Genomic DNA, 19,572 nt, shown 5'->3' with positions numbered 1-19,572 from the left:
ACTTCGTTATTATGGACATTTGCAACTCGTCCAGCAACAATGTTTCTGTTCATCAGCAACATTCAAATTACAGTGGGAAGTTTGCAAGATGTGTCTCGTGTCTTCGGTTCAGTGGTGCAAGCAGGGAACGCATATAAATTAAATTATAAATAAAAAATTAAATAATAAATAAAATTTATAAACGTTCTCTGCTAGAAGTGTATCCAATCACTTTACGCGTTGCCAACCATTACATATTTAATTACATATTTAAAAATCAAAATGAGAGAACGTTGTTGTTTTGACAGTCAATTCAATTTGTATTTGAAATAGCGGTTAAAATGGTTTTAGGGGGTGCTGATTATGTATATATTTTTGAAGTGGAACTATAAAGGTGAAGACTATAAGGAGGATGAGGATACCGATAAAAGCAAAGATGAAGATAGGGGAAGAAAGATTAAAATAATGGTAATTAAAGTGGAAAGGATAAAAAGAGAGCCACAGAGACTCAATCTGGGAACTATATTTTTTTTTTGGTATTTACAGATTTTCCGAATTTTCGGGACTTATCGATAAAATAATCGATTTTTTTATCGGTTTTGTTAAAGATTTTGTTGTAGATATTTATCGATTTTGTTGTCGATATTTATCGATTTTGTTGTCGATATTTATCGATTATGTTATCGATATTTATCGATTTTGTTGTCGATATTTATCGATTATGTTATCGATATTTATCGATTTTGTTATCGATATTTATCGATTTTGTTATGGATATTTTTATCGATTTTGTTATCGATATTTTTATCGTTTTTGTCATGGATATTTTTATCGTTTTTTATCAAGTTTCTAATAGATTTTGTTACCAATATTATTATCGATTTTGATAATTTTTATCGAATTTTCCACCGATTTTGTTATCGATATTTTTATCGGTTTTGTTATCGATAAAGATGTATAAAGATAAAAATGAAGATAAAGGAAAACAGAATAACATAAATGTAATTGTAAATGTATGTATGTATATACATATGTATGTGTGTATATTAGTTATGAGACAAAATAGATATGTATTTAACGCAAGTTTCACTTCTCCAGTGTGGCCTGGGCGTACTCACTTTTTTTATCAGTTTAAAACGTTTTGGAGTAGTTAGAAATCCTCTAAAACCATTTTAAGCTTTATTTTACATAAAGAATGTTAGGCTTAAAATTTTACGACGGTTAACACGTCTTAAGAATCCACTAAATATATAAATATGAAAAATACAAATTTTCTTGGCCCCGTTGTTATTTTAGGTAAGAACGTTGTAATCGCCCAAAGGTTTTCCGATAGTTCTGCTGGAGTAGCATTCCTCGGCCAGATATAAATCTGGTTCGTACCCTTTTCGTAGACTCGGTTTATGGTCCCGAAGTTACCCGAAGAAAAAACTGCGAAAATAGTTTCAGGTACTTTCTCAAGTAGAATAGACTGAGAACGAAACTCGAATTCGGGAACGTGTCCAGTGGGAACGAAAGTATCTAGAACGTTTCATGGGGAAACAAATATGGCAACATTTTTAAAAGTTCGTGTCGTAAGTCTTTCGTTGACTTTATTTGCATAATTATGCTTCAGTTCTTTTTTGATTGATTTTAATATTCAAATATTTCAAACTAATGGAACGCTATGAGAAAAATTTTGTTGAATAGTTCAGAGAAGATTTGGTCCCATTTCGTTCTCTTTTAGAAAGGTCCTGAGACTTAATTTCACAAATGGTTCTTCGAGAAAAAGTTCCTTAGACTTTTGTTCCTGTTTTGTTCTTTTGCAAAAATGTTCCAAAAGTTTGACCCTTTTTTCTTCTCTTAGAAAACTTCCCGAAATAATTGTTTACAGTTTGTTCTATTTGGGAACGTTCCACCGGGTTTTGTGCTTATATAATTCGCATTGAGAACGTTCTAGAGTCTAGACAGTTTTGTTCTTATTTCGCTTTTGGTTTTGAAGCGTTCTCGGTCCCTGGAAAATATAGCTAACTATCTAAAAAAAACGAAAAGTAAAATTTCAAGCCTTGTAGATCATTTATAAAAAATCCACGAATTACGCGTCAAGCGGACAAGGAGAGAAGGGTGATGCTTTAGAATTCCTTCATATTTTGGGTAATTGTATCTGTGTAAAATATGAAATTGTGTGCATTTTTTTTTTCTTTATATGATGGTTCCTTTCGAGTTATGGGCTCCCAAAGAATAGTAAAAATTAAAATTAGTTTTTTTTTAAGTATTTTTTCGTATTGAAAAAAAAGTCCAAAGTTCACACAAACTGTCTACAAAACCGTCAGACAGAATTCGAGTGGAGATGGTGAAGCGGTCGGTGCCAAACCAATTTTTAAACTGCACGTAGCATCATACTTAGTGCGAGGTATATGTGAACAAATTTATGTACCTCCCAAACTAATGCAGATCACACTCTAAAACTTTTAGAGTATTATAACAATGGCTGCGTTTCTTTATACATTCCGGATAAACCCATTTCACAGCCGGAATAAACAGAATACGTTTGAAATATACTTCAACATATCATCAGGAACGTTCTTAAGAATAAATAAACAAAAAAGTATATTCCAAACGTTCAGAATGAATAAAGAAATTCAGCCAATATCTAACGGCTCTATTCTGTATCAGTGAAAAATTCTTGCCACAGGTTTTATTACAGAAAAATATATGAAACATTTTTAATTTGTCAGTAAACATTTTTGTCACCGATACAGAATTGGGATATATGGCTATTTAAAAAAAAATAAAAAAATAAAGTTGGTGGAAGTTTCTCAAGTTTTGTTTTTAAATTTTCACTTCCGGTGTGGTATAACAGAAAAGAAAATTATTTTGGAAAATTGATTTCGGATTTTAAAAAGTGAGAAATTTTCTCACTAAATCGCCAAGATTAAAAATTTTTTGAATTTTTTTGAATACGAAAAAATACTTTAGAAAACTCCTAATTTAAATTTTTGCTTTTCTTTGGAAGCCTATAACTCGAGAAGTAACCATTATACATATAAAAAAAAATATATGCACACAATTTCATATTTTACACAGCTACAATTACCCAAAATATGAAGCATCTAAAGCATCACCCATTTCACTGTCCGCTTGACGCAAAATATCCCTTCTGCATTAGTACTATGCCTGAAAGTATTTAAAAAATAAAACGAATACAGAATTGTAGATTTCGTATATTTTAAAACTACACGTAAATATTCGTACAATATACAAAATTATTGGTACAGAGATTTTTTCGGTAATTTACGCATGAGTTTTGTAAACTAAACGAAAGTTTTCATAAATTGTACTGGAAAAAACCTTACGAAACTCCCTTCGTTATATTTACGGATGGTTCGTAAAATCTTCTTTCGTTGTGAAAAATGTGTTCGTATTATGAACGAAAATTTCATATGTTGTACAAAAACCGAGACTACGAACGCTTTTCGTAGTATTTATACGAAATTTTTTTTCAGTGTATGGTGGCTATATAGTTTTTTGTCGTAATCTCTTGATAAAACTATAAATATTAGTGTAATACATTTTCTTCAACAATTTTATTGAGCTTAAGGCCGTTTCTAATGTAAAACTATTGTAGAAAAGTAACAATAATTTATAAAAATCGTAGAAGTGATAGCTACTTTGGAGATCACCACATCTCCTCATCAGACTCCTTCAGTGGAATTCGATCCAACGACCCCAGCTGACTCAGCCAGTTGCCTACGCACTGTGCTTAGTTCGCCTTACAATTAAAAACGACCTCAAGCTCAATAAAATTGCAAAAATTCAGTAAAATAACTTCAAAACTGAAGGAGCACCGCTATCTCGAAAAGTGAAGCCAATCGGCAAAACTGTGGACGCCATTGAATTTAGAAGGCTTCTATTAAGTAAAAGCAACTATCAAAACCTTTGCAAAAAAAAGTTGATTTGATTCCTCGCTCGGAATGTTCTCACTACAAGGAAGATTCTCATTAAAAATGGTAAATCAGGTTTTTACACACTTCTAGTAAATGTTTTTGAAGAATTTTACAAGTATATGTAATGTTATAAGGACTAGTATTTACAAAAAGATTTTGCTGGTTTTGACGTATTTTCCTAATGTGCCTTCAATTAAGATGTCGTTGAAATGAAGATTAGGCTCAAGATCGTAGAATATTTTATCTTAAAAATTATTTTTAATATTTTGAAAGCGCACCTTTTGCTAAGGTACAAGATTATTCGGAATTTTTTTTAGAAAACAATACATACTTTAAATGTTATTAAAATAATATAAAAGATTATACGCGGTAAACTGAAAATCTCGAAAATTGTGAAAAGTAGAGTTACACAATTTGATTTACTTGCCATTTGCTGCGCTTGATACTCCCTCACAAAAGGTTGCATTTAAGAGGGACAGAGAAAGGGGAATAATGAAATCCTGATTTTTAGATTTACCCGTTTTGTTAAATTTTTGCATGGAGAAAATAAATTGCCAAAAATCAATGGTAAGTAGCAGCTACTTACAATTGGCACTGCGTTTAAGGAACCTAATTAGAAAGTTAAAAATTTTGATCAAACATTGTCGAATTTTCTTAACTTTTCCACAAAGTCCAAAACTTTGGATTTTTGTCATATAACGAGCCATAATTTTATAAAAAATTATAAACATTAAATAATCGCAAGGGAATTAGCCAAATAATGCTAAAATATCTCTTCGCTATTTATATTTTCCGCACTGTCTATATGTACATACATATACTTACATAAGAAAATACAATTTTTTTTAATAATGTTAATGCAAGGAAAGCAAAATGTAGGTTCTTGCCAAATCTTAGTGCAAAATGGCAAATGGTGAATTAAGGTCATCGATTTGAAAATTTGCTTACACAAATATTGATGCTTGGCAGTGTAGTCATTAATAGTTTCTACATAGACATCTTTTTTAACATCCATAAACATTTATGTAATACATATTTTAAAAAGCAGTTTTGATGAGTAAATAGCGTGTCTTAAACTTAATAAATTAGGTTATCGCTATTAATTTTTTTGGGGCAATAGTAACTTTTTTTTTAAGTGCTAAATTCAATTTACACTGTACAATACCACCCGGCAGAACCTATGTATGTATGTAGGTTCGTAAACGTGCTAATAACAGTTTAAAGAATATGACTAAGATAAAGGCCAGTACAAGAGTGGAAGTAAAGGTGAGTACGTACATACATAGATGAAGAAAATGATAAAGGCAAAGGTAAAAATAAAAACAAAAACAAAGATGCGTAAAGATAAAAACAAAAATTAAGATTAATATAAATTTAAACACTTTGCTTATATACGGTAAGAGCAAAAAAGCAGGGGATATGTAGATGAAGAAAATACATAATAAACATGAAGCTAAAAATAAAGACAAATGCATATTAAGAAAAATATGAGGATGAGGATTCCGATAAAATTAAATTCGAAGATAGAGGAAGAAAGTTTAATTTAAAGGAAATGAGATTTTCGTTATTTTTGGGATTCTCGGGACTAAATTAGGATTTTCAAGACTATTTCGAAATTTTCGTTATATTTATCCATCGATGTTATCGATGTTGTCATCGATATTTCAATCGAATTTTAATCGATATTTTTATCGACTTCGTTACCGATATTTTTATCGATATTTTTTTATTTCGTTGTCGATATATTTATCGATTTTGTTATCGCGATATTTATCGATTTTGTTTGGGTAAAGATAGACAAAAGCCAAAATATAACCTTAAGCTTATAAGATTATATTAACTAGCCTGTCGGTTTATACACCATTTTGAACCAATGAATTGCATATGGGGCATTCCAAAGTGACGGGTGGGACATTTTAACTCGTTTATCCTCAAACTTTTAGTAAATTCTCTTTAACTGTTGATTTGACAAGTCTCAAACCGTTAACACTTCAAATCAGATATCAGTTTATTACCAAACTGATAATGTATAAAACTTAGCTATATAATTTACAACATTTTCCAAGCGTGACAAGTGGGGCAGCGATGACACCCGCTTTTCTGAGTTGTTGGATTCGTTTCCCAATTTTAGAAAAACTATAAATATATCGTTCAAAGCGGCTTTGTCGAATGTAGTCAGTAGAATGCTAAGTACCATTTTATCCTTTAATGGCTTTATAATATTTTAAAATAAAATAAAAAAACCTATTTTAGCCTGTGACGGGTGGGACAACATTTTGTGAGGGGTGGGGCGAGTCACGTCGACGTAGATCGTAAGTAAAATGAACACTGCTGTTTTGATGTGAATATTTATTAAATTTTTAATAGGGGGATCTCATTTAAACAATGGGAAACTTAAGAATTTGTATGTTACGTTAAAAAAATACATATTTTGCTGTGACGGGTGGGACATCCAATTTTGAACACTTATAACTTCTCACCATAAATGTATTTTTCTAATAACTTACCACCGTTTTAAAGCTCTTGAATTGTTCTTTAGTACATGAGGAATGCTTTGAAAACTTGATACAAAAATATTTCAGCATATTATCTATGCATCTTTAGCAATAAAATAGAGTGAATAATGAAAAATAAATGGATAAAAATCTATTTCTAAAGATTTATTCTAACCTGTTTTACTGTTTTTACAGATTTAAACACAATTTATGTAATTTATTATTTTACCTGAGGCGTCGTCTTCGCTGGAATGACCCATACGTACATACATACAGTGAAGTGAATGGGAGCTCCATAAGCGGATATCGATGGTCACCTACTTTTTGCCCATCTTTTGCATATTTATGTCCGCTTATGGGAATTTAATAAAAAATATTATTTGTTCTTTAATATACAAAAAAAGGAATGGGTGGAAAATATGAAGGTTAAAACTTAAGGCGTTTTTTCGAAAAATGTTACCATTTCGTTGCCTGCTACGCTCCAATAGAAAGAAGAAGGCAATGAAAAGGCAACATCTTTGAATATAGACATATGTATGCATACGCAGAAGTCAACATCGAACTGGAATAAACAAAATTTACCACTTATTACAGCTTCCTGGTCGTTTATCGAAGATATTTTTTCTTCCATAAATGGACATGTTTGTGTTCCCGCATCCGTTTATCGAAAAGTCCATGTTTAGTTTAAAATTGTTTATTCCTAAGAACGTGTCAGCTTATAGGGGATGTCCGCTTACTAGAGCTTCCGTCTATCGGAGTACATATGTTGGTTATGAGACAAACTAGATGCAAATGTAACGTAAATTTCACTTCTCCAGTGTGGCCCAGGTGCACTTACTTTTTTGGCAACACTGTCAATATATTCACTTAGGATTTCTCGGCATCATCTGCCACTAATATGCTATAATTAATTTCTCTACCTTGTTTTGACTACGATTTCCAACAACTAATGTCTTTAGCTTGGAATTCCGTTTTTGCCTATAGCCCACACGACCAGGCACCTAGATTAAGGATACCATCTACTCTGATTTGCTAAACCATTGTGATCTATGGCATTCTAAACGAGTTTTTGATGAGAACAAGTAGCTATCTAGAACTTTGTGGACAGATTGGCTGTTTGAAATATGATCAGTTTGGTCTGAAAACCCTCCTTTCCATCTAATATTTCAAGATGTTCGACAAGATTGTCTTGCTTTTATTTATTTTTCCTATGCAGCATGAGTGCTTTCGTTGTGGCCTCCTCTTGTGTTGCCACATGAATAAGTTTAAGATTGAGTTTTACCTGCAGTTTGTGTTGTTTCCATTGTCCCAGTTACAGATAGGCATGCTAGTCGTTGGATCTTGGACAGTTTATTAATTATGTTATTTGAGTGGTATTTTTCCACCATACTTGTGCACTATACACTACTATGGGTTTGACTATCTAAGTATAAACTCAGAAAGTCATTTTGGGAGTCAACCCCCTTATTTACCACGCGCTGTTTAGTGGCAAACAACGTTGTCGTTGCTTTGTTGATAACTGAGTTGAGATGTGACTCCCAAGCAGGTTTTCTATCCAGGGTTATGCCTAGATATTTGACCTCTTCTTTTAGGGCAATTACAGTCCAATTATGTATGTTTAGTGAAAGGGATGAGTGTAGTTTTTCTTTGGGCATCCTGCAACAAGACCCTTCTGGACCTTTCATGGTTGTCATTGATGATAATGAATGTGTCATCATCGTAGTCTATCCTCTCTCATTGAACTAGTTCTTCAGCCAGTATAGACTACAGCAGTGGAGACAACACTCCTCCCTGGGAACAGCCGTTTGCCGGCGTAATGCTGAGTTCTTCCGCTCCTGGGCTCGCCTTGATGGTCCTCTGGGTAAGCATATTTCCGATCCATTTGACTATTTTGACATTTTCACCTATACTGGGGAGTACCAATTCCATTGACTTGTCAAAGGCACCCTCAACATCCATGAATAATCAGGGGCAAATACTCGTTGATACAAATACCTTTCTATTACATCTACGTTAGATTTAACTGCCGTAATTGTTGATTTGTCCTTTTGGGAGCTACGGAACTATTCTGAGTGAAATCTTTGCAGAGGAGAGGAATCTCAGTATCCTCTTCTAAGTACCAACGTAGGACCAATTTCAACTAAACCCGATAGATAATAGCTCAAATATTCTATCACAAACCAAATCAGATCACTGATTTATTGCAACGGACACGAAAAAGAAGTGAAGGATGACTATATTGCATTTAAGTCCTAGATGTAGTTGGACCTAATTTACTCTACTTCTGGACAACTTTTATTGAGATACCAGCGGTTTGCAACGGCTTAAGTGCAGCTTGGCTGTTAATAAATCAGGCTCTGAAACTTTCACCAATTATTATGTCTGCCACTAAGGTATACGCAAAAATCAAGAATGCGAACATTAAAACTCTATCAAACTTAATAAAATCGTAGTATTTACTGCATTAAGTATTCAACATTCCCAGCTCGCGTTAGGCTCTGCTGTTGACCCGTTTCCCTAGTGTACCCACAGGCAACAGTTGAGTTGTCTGCTCACATTCATTTTGACTGAAAACAATTCGTTGGGCACCACGTACATACATATGTATGTATGTACCGGCATATACAAGTAGTTTTATGTTCTCGCCTTTTTGTTGTTCAAGTGAGCAAGTGTATGGTAAACAAGGGAATACTCGCAAACAGTGTGCGTATGGTACAAAAAGGACAAAAAATTAAAATGGAGCATGGACTGAAAATCAAAAGCAGTAGACATACGTCAACATTCATAGCATAGTTTGCGAAACATGTCGCAATATCGTTTAACATCCATATGCTTACAGTGGTGGTCACATAAATGTAACCAATATTATTTTTCTTAATAAAAAATTGATTATTAATTAAATAACTCACTATAAAGGAAACCAATTGCTGTTTATTACTTTTTGCCACAGCTTAAATAACTAGGCTTTTCGCCAACTGCTTAATAATTTTTGGAAATATGTGTTCACTTGTAATCGAAAGTGACACAACTCAAAATTAGAAGTTCGTCAGAAAATGGGAAAAACTATCCCATGCTAATCATACGGGCAAGGGAGATTTTACTTTAAGTTTTTTTTTCAACAAATTATAACACAAATTTACTCCAACTTTTGCTGGAAGGTAAATAAAAGCTCTCTGTGTACATTTTTAGTACATACTTTCAAAAATGTCAAATTTTGTCTTGAGTCACTTTTGAAGATCGTGCGCGATATATACAGATATTAATTGTTTGTACTATATGGGGATCTTCCAGCGTGCAACGTGGCGTATGAGTAACTTTGAGTTTTATTCATGCATAATAAAAAATAGTCATTCGCAAAAAATTTTGGCAATGCAGTTGTTTACCATTAAAAGTATTCGTACTATGGCATTGGGAACAGTTATTCCGAAAATCGGGGATATCTACCGAAGGAAACAGAACATCTATCGATTCCAAGTAGTCGTTAATATATATACAACTGTATCCAGAAGTGTTCACAATGAGCAAATTAATTGAGTCCAATTCACTAACACCAAAGTGTAAATTACACAGTTTTACTTTCATGCAGCTGATTGAAATCAAATTTTGATTGGTTTGTATAACTGACTCCGTGCCAATCACTATGAGCCTCTTTTAAAGGCAAGCGGCCTTGGTGTCTAAGGACATCCGCAGACCTTTTGGCTAAAATTTTTTCATCAAAAAACTTTGTTTACTATCATTTTCTGACACCATTTTTTTCAATAATGGTAACATTTATCTGACCCCTACTGCTTGTAGGCGAACAGCATAGACTGTTGAGCAACAAGGCCAAATGGTGCCCAACGTATTGTACTTTAGATCACACAAAGAGGCGCGCGACTAGGCTTACAAGTGTACATACAAAGCTCTTTCATTATTTACCCAGCCATTTACTACTACGATTCCATTCAGCGTATACCAGCGTATCTTTCGCGTCCTTGACGCAACACTTCATACGGGTGTGATGCAAAATAGGCTGGCATAGAAGAAAAAGTATTGAGATTCGAAAAAGACAAGGGCCATGACACGCAGTTACGCATAATTTGTCCATTGAAATGCATTGCATATACATTGCCATTAGTCCAGTGTACACGGAGAATGAATAAATCAGAACAAACACGTAGCAAAGAGGTCTTCAATCACTACCACTTAGAGCTTCAGTCATTAGTGATCTATCAGAGCACATGCCAATGTATAAATGGTTTTGCAAATATAAGTGCCTTCAATAAGACTCAAAGAACAACCTAAAATAAAAGTCCGAATGTAGTAATTTATGAAGCCTATAAGAGCCTCGAAAAGAGTCTGAAATGATTCTTATAGGAGGCCAAAAATTGTTTTAAAGAGTCCAAAATGAGCCGTATAGGAGGCCATATTGAGGTTCATTTGATGTATGAATTTAAGCTCATATAAGTCGACCTTTGGAGGAAAGTGAACACCCTCATATCGGACTCTTAAATGAGCTCATTATGAGCGTAAAGACTCCGAAATAGGACTTCTGAAAGCCTTATTTATGACTCCAAATGTTCGCTGGGTAAATAATACTTACATATATATATAGCGGAGATTTTGTATTCAAAACTGAATGGCAAGTTACATAAACCAAAATCGACAAATCTGTAAATGAGCTAAATGAGCTTACAACCAAAATCACTTATTGGCATAACAAGCAGTAAAAGATGACCAGCATATAAATTTAAATAGTTGAAAGGTTCATTGCTGAAAAGATGTGCTTTTATTTTGTAGACATACATACATACATATGTACATACAACTCCTTTGTGGACTTATTAGTTAGCCATTTGGCTTTTAGGCGGCATTACAGATCAATACCCTTATGCCGAATTTCCACTAGGCATTTAAATGACAAAAAATTGGAGGCATTTAAAAAATGCCATATGGAGATGAATTTAATGACTATTTTAGTAAAGTGATGACAAGAATATTTTTTAATACCCAAGCTTGTCATTAAAATTTCTGCCATTTAATGCCTAGTGCAAATCCAGCATTAGTTTGGTATAACATCAGTTCATTTATTTGCGGCTTATTCTTGGCTTTGTTCGGGTCAGTGGATACTTGTAAACGAATTCGTATGTCTAGCTGTAGCTGACCGTGCAGGAGTACTTGCAGTATGAGTGCGAATGCCGCAATTCAATTTTGGTTTTGTATCTCCGAATTATGAAAAAGCATCTGTGAAGTGCAGAACATAAGCGTATTCAAACGAAAAAATCTACAACCAAAAGTGTGGTTAATATTATCAAACCATTGTTGAAAATATCAACCAAGGCATTGTTAATATTAACCGAAAATCAAGTTTGAATTTGGAACTATTGACCAAATTTTGGTTGAGTTTTTTCTCAGTTTGCAAACTAGGGCGGAGTAATTTGTCCGGAGCAAAATTTTCGAAGAAAATGTGTAGCGAATTCAAATTGTACGATTAATTCTAAACGAAAATTGTGAACAATCTATATACCAACAAGTAATTTTTAAGCAAAAACCAAAACCGACTTCAATTAATTAATTAATTAATTTCTTTGTGATCCAATGATCGGATTTACCTAAATTAATATGAGACCACCTGTGAGGTAACACCTTACCTTTAAAAAAGAATTTTAGAAATCGGTGGACGTGGTCCAAAGTTATGCTGTAACATACATAAAAAAATAAAATTTCCGACGAATGTGAAGTCGGTTAAAAATTACGTTTTACCCTTCAATTTTCAAAAGAAAAATCAGTATATGAATTGTATGAAGAAAACACAAAATTTTTTAAATAAAAAAGTAATTTCGTTTAGAAAAAAATTATAATACACTGATTTTTCTTTGAAAAATTTGAAGGGTAAAACTTAATTTTTGTTATAAACTAGTTATAATTTCTGCACCACTTTTGCTTAGAATTAGAATTCGAATATACCATAAACTTTTTTCGAAATTAAATTACTCCGCCCTAGTGTGTACGCATTTTAAGATATTTAATGACATGACTTTTTGAATGTACCGACTATATATAATATGTATCCAAGTTACCTTAAAACTGTTTAATAGTTCTGTTACATTCACTCTCCTAAGATAGCATCCACATACAGGACAGCTACACACACCGTACCTAAATATGTAATTATCGTAAATGTCTTTAAAGCAATCTCATCTTGTTTCGCTCTTACAAAGAATTTGTATAGAAGCGATATTTCAGCCAACAGGGAGTAGCTAGAATTTAGCTCACGGCAGCCAATCGGGCCAAGCTGGCCAGCTAGAAGATGAAACTCTAACTGACTTTATAAAAGTCATCAATAAAAATCAGTCAGTGATTTTTACTTTTTAAGTCATTCATATAAAAGTCATTAAATTTTTTCGCTGTTAAAAAAGTGTTGGGCAGCAAAACTGCTGGTATGAGTTGTACAAATGACTTTTATAAGTATGCTTTAAAAAATAAAGGTCAGTGACTAATTTTTATTTATGACTTTTATAAATAAAAGTCTTCGATAACTGTTATCTAAGACGTATAATTAAAAAATAAAAAAAAAAACTGTTTGCAGATTATTGAGATAAAAATAAAAAATAATTGTTATTTTGGATTTATAAAATAAAAGTCAGAAATAAGGGCTATTTAAGAACTAATTAAATAAAAGTCAAAAAATAATTGTTAAAGAGCGATTTTTATAATAAAATTTGTAACTGTTACGGTCCCTGGTGCTCAAAACACCATGAGATACTTTCCTAATCCATTTGACCTTATTTATAGCTGAACTTGAAAGTTTGGAATATTTCCTGCAACAAATCAGCATACGAGCGGCAAATACACACGCGAGTGTTACATCAGGCAAATCCTCATGTACATACGAGTGCCATCAACCTGCAGCTTTGTCTGAGAAGCAAATAAGAATAGAAATAGGCATCGGCCATCAGCCATCAGTTCTTCAATACATCAACGACTAATGAAAATTAATGCCACTGCATTTGATAAACCAGTTGCTTTTGAAATATGCACGCGCAGGCTGATGTGCACATCTACGAGTCGATATTAATGGCTAAACGCAGGCAGGACAGAGATATAAAAAAAACAACCGCAGCTAAAACAACAATATCAGCAGCGGACAGTTGTCAGCGAGTCATAAGTGCTAACAGTGCAAATCACTCACATAACAATTGTATGCACTTATGCACATACTTGTATTATTAGAGCGGGCTTGAGCTATGTAATGTTGACAAGATGCTATGAAATATATTTTGATGGCCCATATAAAGTTTATACTCTCTTTTTCTATGCAAATGCTTTGTCCCTCGATTTAAGCTGATGCTGCTGTATATACATACTTACAATAAAAAGTGAAGTTCTGCAGTGTTCGTGCATTTTTTGTCTACCCTAGGTATTTTGCGATAAAAACAATAGACAGTAAAAGCGTCAAATTTTCGTAGTGAAAACTGCTATTAGCGCGCTTTTTGGCAACAGTCTTATTTTTCGCTATTATGTAGTTGTGGCTATAAAAAATTGGCTACATCAGCAATGGCACTGAAGCTGTCTATCGCTTATACAAGTTGTAAAATGCTTATGCAAATAGAGACTTGCATATGTGAATATGGACTGAATATGGACTATGTACGCACGTGTGTAAGTACACATATTTATATGTATCTACCGCACAGGAAAGCACTTAAGGGAAGTCATTGCGTGTCGGATAAAATACATATAACTGTTTTCTGTTTGCAGGACATTGCAACCAAAATTTTTGTGGGTGGGGAAAGGCAGTCGGCAATAACGTCCATATACATACCTATGCACAGGTTAGCGCATTTCGTATTCATATATGTATATCAGAAAATATGTGGTACATAGTTTAGCACTATAGCAGTCAAAAATAGAAATTTTTGGGCCTGCCTTTGGCAAAAAGCTATTAATGTCCTTTAGAGAAAAATACGGATGCATTTTCCAAAAAAAATACAATTAGTTCTGAGGATCCCAAAAATCCCAAAGTACTCTCGAAAATCCCGAAATAGCCCAAAAATACCGAAGTAGTTCCGAAGATTCCGGAAATTTTGAGGAAGGCTCCAGAATCCCGAAAGTCTATTAAAATCTTGAAGTAGTCCCGAAGATTCCGAAAATCTTGAAAAAGCTTCGAAAATCCAGAAGAAACCAAATCAAATATATTTCTTAATTGATAACGGATTTTAAATCAATAAAGATCAAAAATCACGCAACCCTACTACAGCATGACCGTGATGTTTGACGTTGCTTCTCTCTCTCTCTCTCTCTCTATCAACAGCAAATTTGATATGTTTCTATGCACTTCTACGATACCCTGCGTACACGTTAGCGGGTAACCGCGCTCTAACACTTATTTTTCCTCTCCCAGCGATAAATATCCGAGACCAACTGCAACGAAAATTATATGCAAATAAACCGTTCCCACTGAGATGAGCACACATCCACAAAAAATAGACCACCTGTTCTCTTTTGTGGGTTATTTTTTTTTTCTTAAATAGTAACAGTTATTATGGGACACTTTCAAAGTGGAGAGGGTTATTTTCGACCTCTGAGTCTAAGCCATACTTTTATAACTAAGAACTACGTCGTAAAAAAACAAATTTCAATTCAGATTTGAGCTGCTTCTGCTGAAATTACTATAATGAGATCTTGTCAAACCGAGGAACTTAAGAGGGATAGAGCTGTAAAAGATCGATTAGGAAAATACCTGGTTAGTCGTGGACACTTGTTGGTGCGTATGTAGGTGTCGAAGCCTGGTTTCGAAAATGACAGCTGAACAATTTCTCTCCGAGTGCCCGAATCTTGCTAGAGTTCAATCGCCTCTTTATATAGGTTTGCATGAGTTTGCGATTTCATAATCGTAAATTGCAAATTTTCATTTTTAATCGTAACCAAAGTGAATGTAACCAAGCAACCAAATCAATGCCAGCTTGATATTAAATGCCTCTCTGTCAATGTTTATCCGCTTGAAATATTTTAAACAAAACGCAACACTGTACATAAAAAAAAACAAATATGCTCATCATTCCTATAGAGGCGGAGAAATCCCTCCACTGTTGCATTTTGTATTGACATACCATTTTATTGCATATTTTGTTGTGATAAAATTTTTCGCGCGTACGCATAGCGCCTAAGATGGCCAAAAGGACACATATTTTTCTCTATAAAAACAATAAAAATGTGTACATCGGGGGATGACACACATATTTACATACATACTTTAACCGCAATAAACGTGTAACTGTTGTTATATGCATGCATAGAAGGCTGCTGCTATTCCTCTTTACAGTTATAGCTGACTCACTGTGACAGTATGCGTGCGCACTTAGCAGATGATTTCGAAAAATATTTTTCGAAGATCCTTATTCGAATATATTATACTTTCTCGTACGTCCGTTATCAGCAAGAGCAACAGCAGCAGTAGTAGCTGATGCCATTAGAGGAGATTACTTGCAGTACACTTTTGTTGATGTTCGCGTGCGGTTCACTGTTTGCGGCTTTTACTGCTTGTGTGTGTACTGTGTACTTAAGTAAGTGCTATGTACTTGGTACTAACTGCATGGTAAGGAAAATTCGATTTTCAACTGACAATTGTTAGTGAGTTGTTGGTAATTACCGGTTGCTGCGTGTTAGTTGAATCGCATCCTTCCGCAAAGGCTCGAGTACTTGCGTGCCGTCGCTGTGGTGTTTATTTATACGCGAGCGTTCGACGTGCGCGGTACGAAAGTGGTCTAATTGAATAAAAAATATTTTGCCTTTTGTGCAAGTTTCGCATTACATCAGTGAGTAGCACGTACCTAAGGATGTGTTGGCATCACTATTGTGTGGATGTCAAACAAAGTTGGAAGTATTTTAATTAAATGCCGGCGCACTTTTTTTTAATCAAATTAAATTTTAAAGGCACTCGACTCAGTTGTACGCATGGAGTAATTGCGAAATTGTGTTTAGTAATACATAGAATGGTTGTAGTAAATGCGAAAGCATAAAGGGGACGGTTTTAGACGAAGTGTAAATAAAATAAATAAAATTTTATAAAATAAGATCTAAGAAAAGTAAACTAAATTAAAGATATAAATAAAACTAAACACTTAAATTATAAAATAACGTCAAATAAAAACAAAAATAAAAAAATAAATTTAGTAAAACAAAATAAAGTGAAACCAAAAAATTTAATTATCAATTTAACTAAAATGGATAAAATCAAGTTTAAAAAATAAAAAATTAAATATGTAGGACTAAATAATGTTAAAAAAATTAGATTAAAATCATATTAAATCAAATTCAATAAAGTAAAAAAGGAAAAATAAAAAAGTCGTGTAAAATTAAAAAATTAAATAAACATTTATGCAACGAAAAGATATAAGATAAGTAAAACAAAATAAAATTGAATAAATAAAATAAATAAAACTAATTAAATTCAAAAAATAAAAATAAATAAAATATCATAAAGTAAAGTAAATTTAATAAACTACATAAAACATAATAAGAAATATGTTTGATAAAAAATACTAAATTAAATAAAATAACATAATATAAAAAACAATAAAAAGATTTAATAAAAATAAATAAAATAAATTTTAAATAAAAAAATGAAAGAAAGTATAAAATAATACATATAAAGTTTTATAAAATAAAACATTAGACATAACAAAACAAAAGACTATTAAATAAATTAAAACTAAGCAAAGTTAAAAAATTAAAAACGTGAAATAAAATTAATTTAAATGAGCTAAAAATTTTAGATTAAATAAATATGTGAGTAAATACATAATATAAAATTTAATTTTATACTACCAAATAAGATAAAACAGTAAACAGAATAAAGTTAAATAGCAAATAAATTAAAATTAGGTAAACAATTTAATGAAATAAGAAATATAAAATAAATAAATTAAATAATATAAAACTTAACTGACGTAAAATAAAATAAAAAAATGTGTTTAACAACAAACAAAACAACAGATATATACTTAATTATAATTAAGTAAAATAAAGCCTTAAAATTTTAATTGCACAAAATAAAATAAGAAGAAATATATTTTAAAAAAACAAAAAAAAAGAATATTCTAAAAAAGTAAATAAGTAATACCGCGCGACAAAATTAAATAATTTTCAAAACACACGAAACAATCAATATCTATATTGAAGAAGCTATGGACCAAAAATAGTAAAACTGCGATTTTAGTTTTTCACTCTGACGTTAGATTTTTTTTAAGGATTTAAAAATAAAATGACTTAAAAAAAATACTGCAAACATAACATTATGGGCACCAAATGAAAGTGAAAATTCCGTGCAAATTACTTTAAGTTTTTTGGTTTTCAAGGACGAATAGGTATTGAAAATGCGCTCTAATTAATTTTATTTATTTAAGTAAATAAAGCTAGGACGCACGATATTTAAGATATAATTTTTTCAAAAATAAATATTGCAAATTGAGTACCCTATTTTAAAAGAACATTTTGTTTACCCATTCGTCCTTTGCACCAAAAAGCTTAATATCTTTAATTCTACATTGCACTGAATTTTTTAAATAATTTTATAATTTTTTGAATTAATCATACTTTTTTTAATTTCAAAGTTCCTTAAAAAAAATCCTGACGTCAGAGAGATAAATTATACTATATTTTTATCATAGTTTCGCGAATGTATTGATTTTTTGTGTGTAAAATTTACTGTCGCATGGTGTAACTCAAAATATAATGAATACTAAAAAATTATAAAATAAATATTTTAAAAGTAAGTGAAATAAAAAATAATAATTAAAATGGGATAAGTTAAATATAATATAATAGAACAAAATCTAATAAAAATTAAAAAAAAAATATTAAAACAAGATTAGGTAACATAAATTCATAAAAATTAAATAATATAAAATATTAAATAAATATATTGAATTAAAATAAAATATAATATAATAAAATAAAAAGTAAAAATAATATAAAATAAACTAAATTAAAATAAAATAAAATAAAGTAAGTTAAAATAAAAATAAAAAATGGAAAAAATTAAATTAATTAAAGCAAAACAAATAAAATTAAATTAAATATAAAACAATTTAAAAGTCAGAAGTAAAAAAATTAAAAGCATAAATAAAATAAAAAACATAAATAATAAAAAATTAATAAAACAAACTAAATTTAAATAGAAAATTATACAATATAAAATTTAATCAGAATAAAATAAAATTCAATAAAAGCAAGTTAAAAATGGCTTAATTCTTGTGACGTACCAGATGCGAAGCCAAGAGTACAGAACAATAATTTACCTACTTCCAGGCGCTTCAAAGCGCGCATACGTAAATAAGTCAAGTGTTTAAATCCCAGTTTTTGCAAACAAAGAAACAAGTGCGAATGGTGATGAGTGTGTATGTACATATGTAATACAAATAACTGTCTAGGCACTTGTGGTAGTAAGCCTCGCAGCCAAACGAGAAATAAACCAAAAATAAACAACACAAAGCAAAAAAGTTAAAGTGAGAAGTTAATAAATGAGTATAATAAGAATCCAAATTCCAACACATAAAGCATTACGAGACAAAAAATATAACATACACATACATATACCTAAATAAGTATAATAAAATTCAAATAAGCTAAGCGTAGATATATAATATCGCTTGCGAATTCAGCGTACCCAAAGGACCTACAGGACTTTCGGTGTATCCTACATACAAACGAGTACCATTATTGTTGAAATATTAAAGCGTTTGTGCGCAACAGAAAGCAATAGGAAATATTGTTTGACCGGCAAACAACTCAATTTTGTTGGTCACTAGCGAGCAAGCAGCAATTTTGCGTAAAGGATGAAAATGTGAGCTAAGGCCTAGCTCCATTGTGTATGTAAGTAAAAAACTGGATAATCAAAATATCTTACGTGTACTGTATATATGTACATAGATAAATAATAAATGATTGTGCAAAAATATATTTCTCAAAATCAATTTATATTTTGCTCGATGAGTTGGTGAATATTTTTCACATGAGAATTGAAATGTTACGTATATCACATGTTGAATGCTGATTTGGGGCATATTTCCATTTTTAGAGTATTCATGCTATGAGCGGGGCGTACTTGGTTGAATGCTGTTTTCTTTAAAATGATGAATTATTCATTTCTTAGTGATGTATAGGTGCTTTTGTTTTGTTAGAAAAACTGTTAG

Source organism: Rhagoletis pomonella, unplaced genomic scaffold, assembly GCF_013731165.1.
Source record: "Rhagoletis pomonella isolate Grant_MI unplaced genomic scaffold, Rhpom_1.0 Rhpom_scaffold_00001, whole genome shotgun sequence".
In the NCBI taxonomy this organism is placed as follows: domain Eukaryota; kingdom Metazoa; phylum Arthropoda; class Insecta; order Diptera; family Tephritidae; genus Rhagoletis; species Rhagoletis pomonella.
This window is presented reverse-complemented; position numbering follows the sequence as displayed.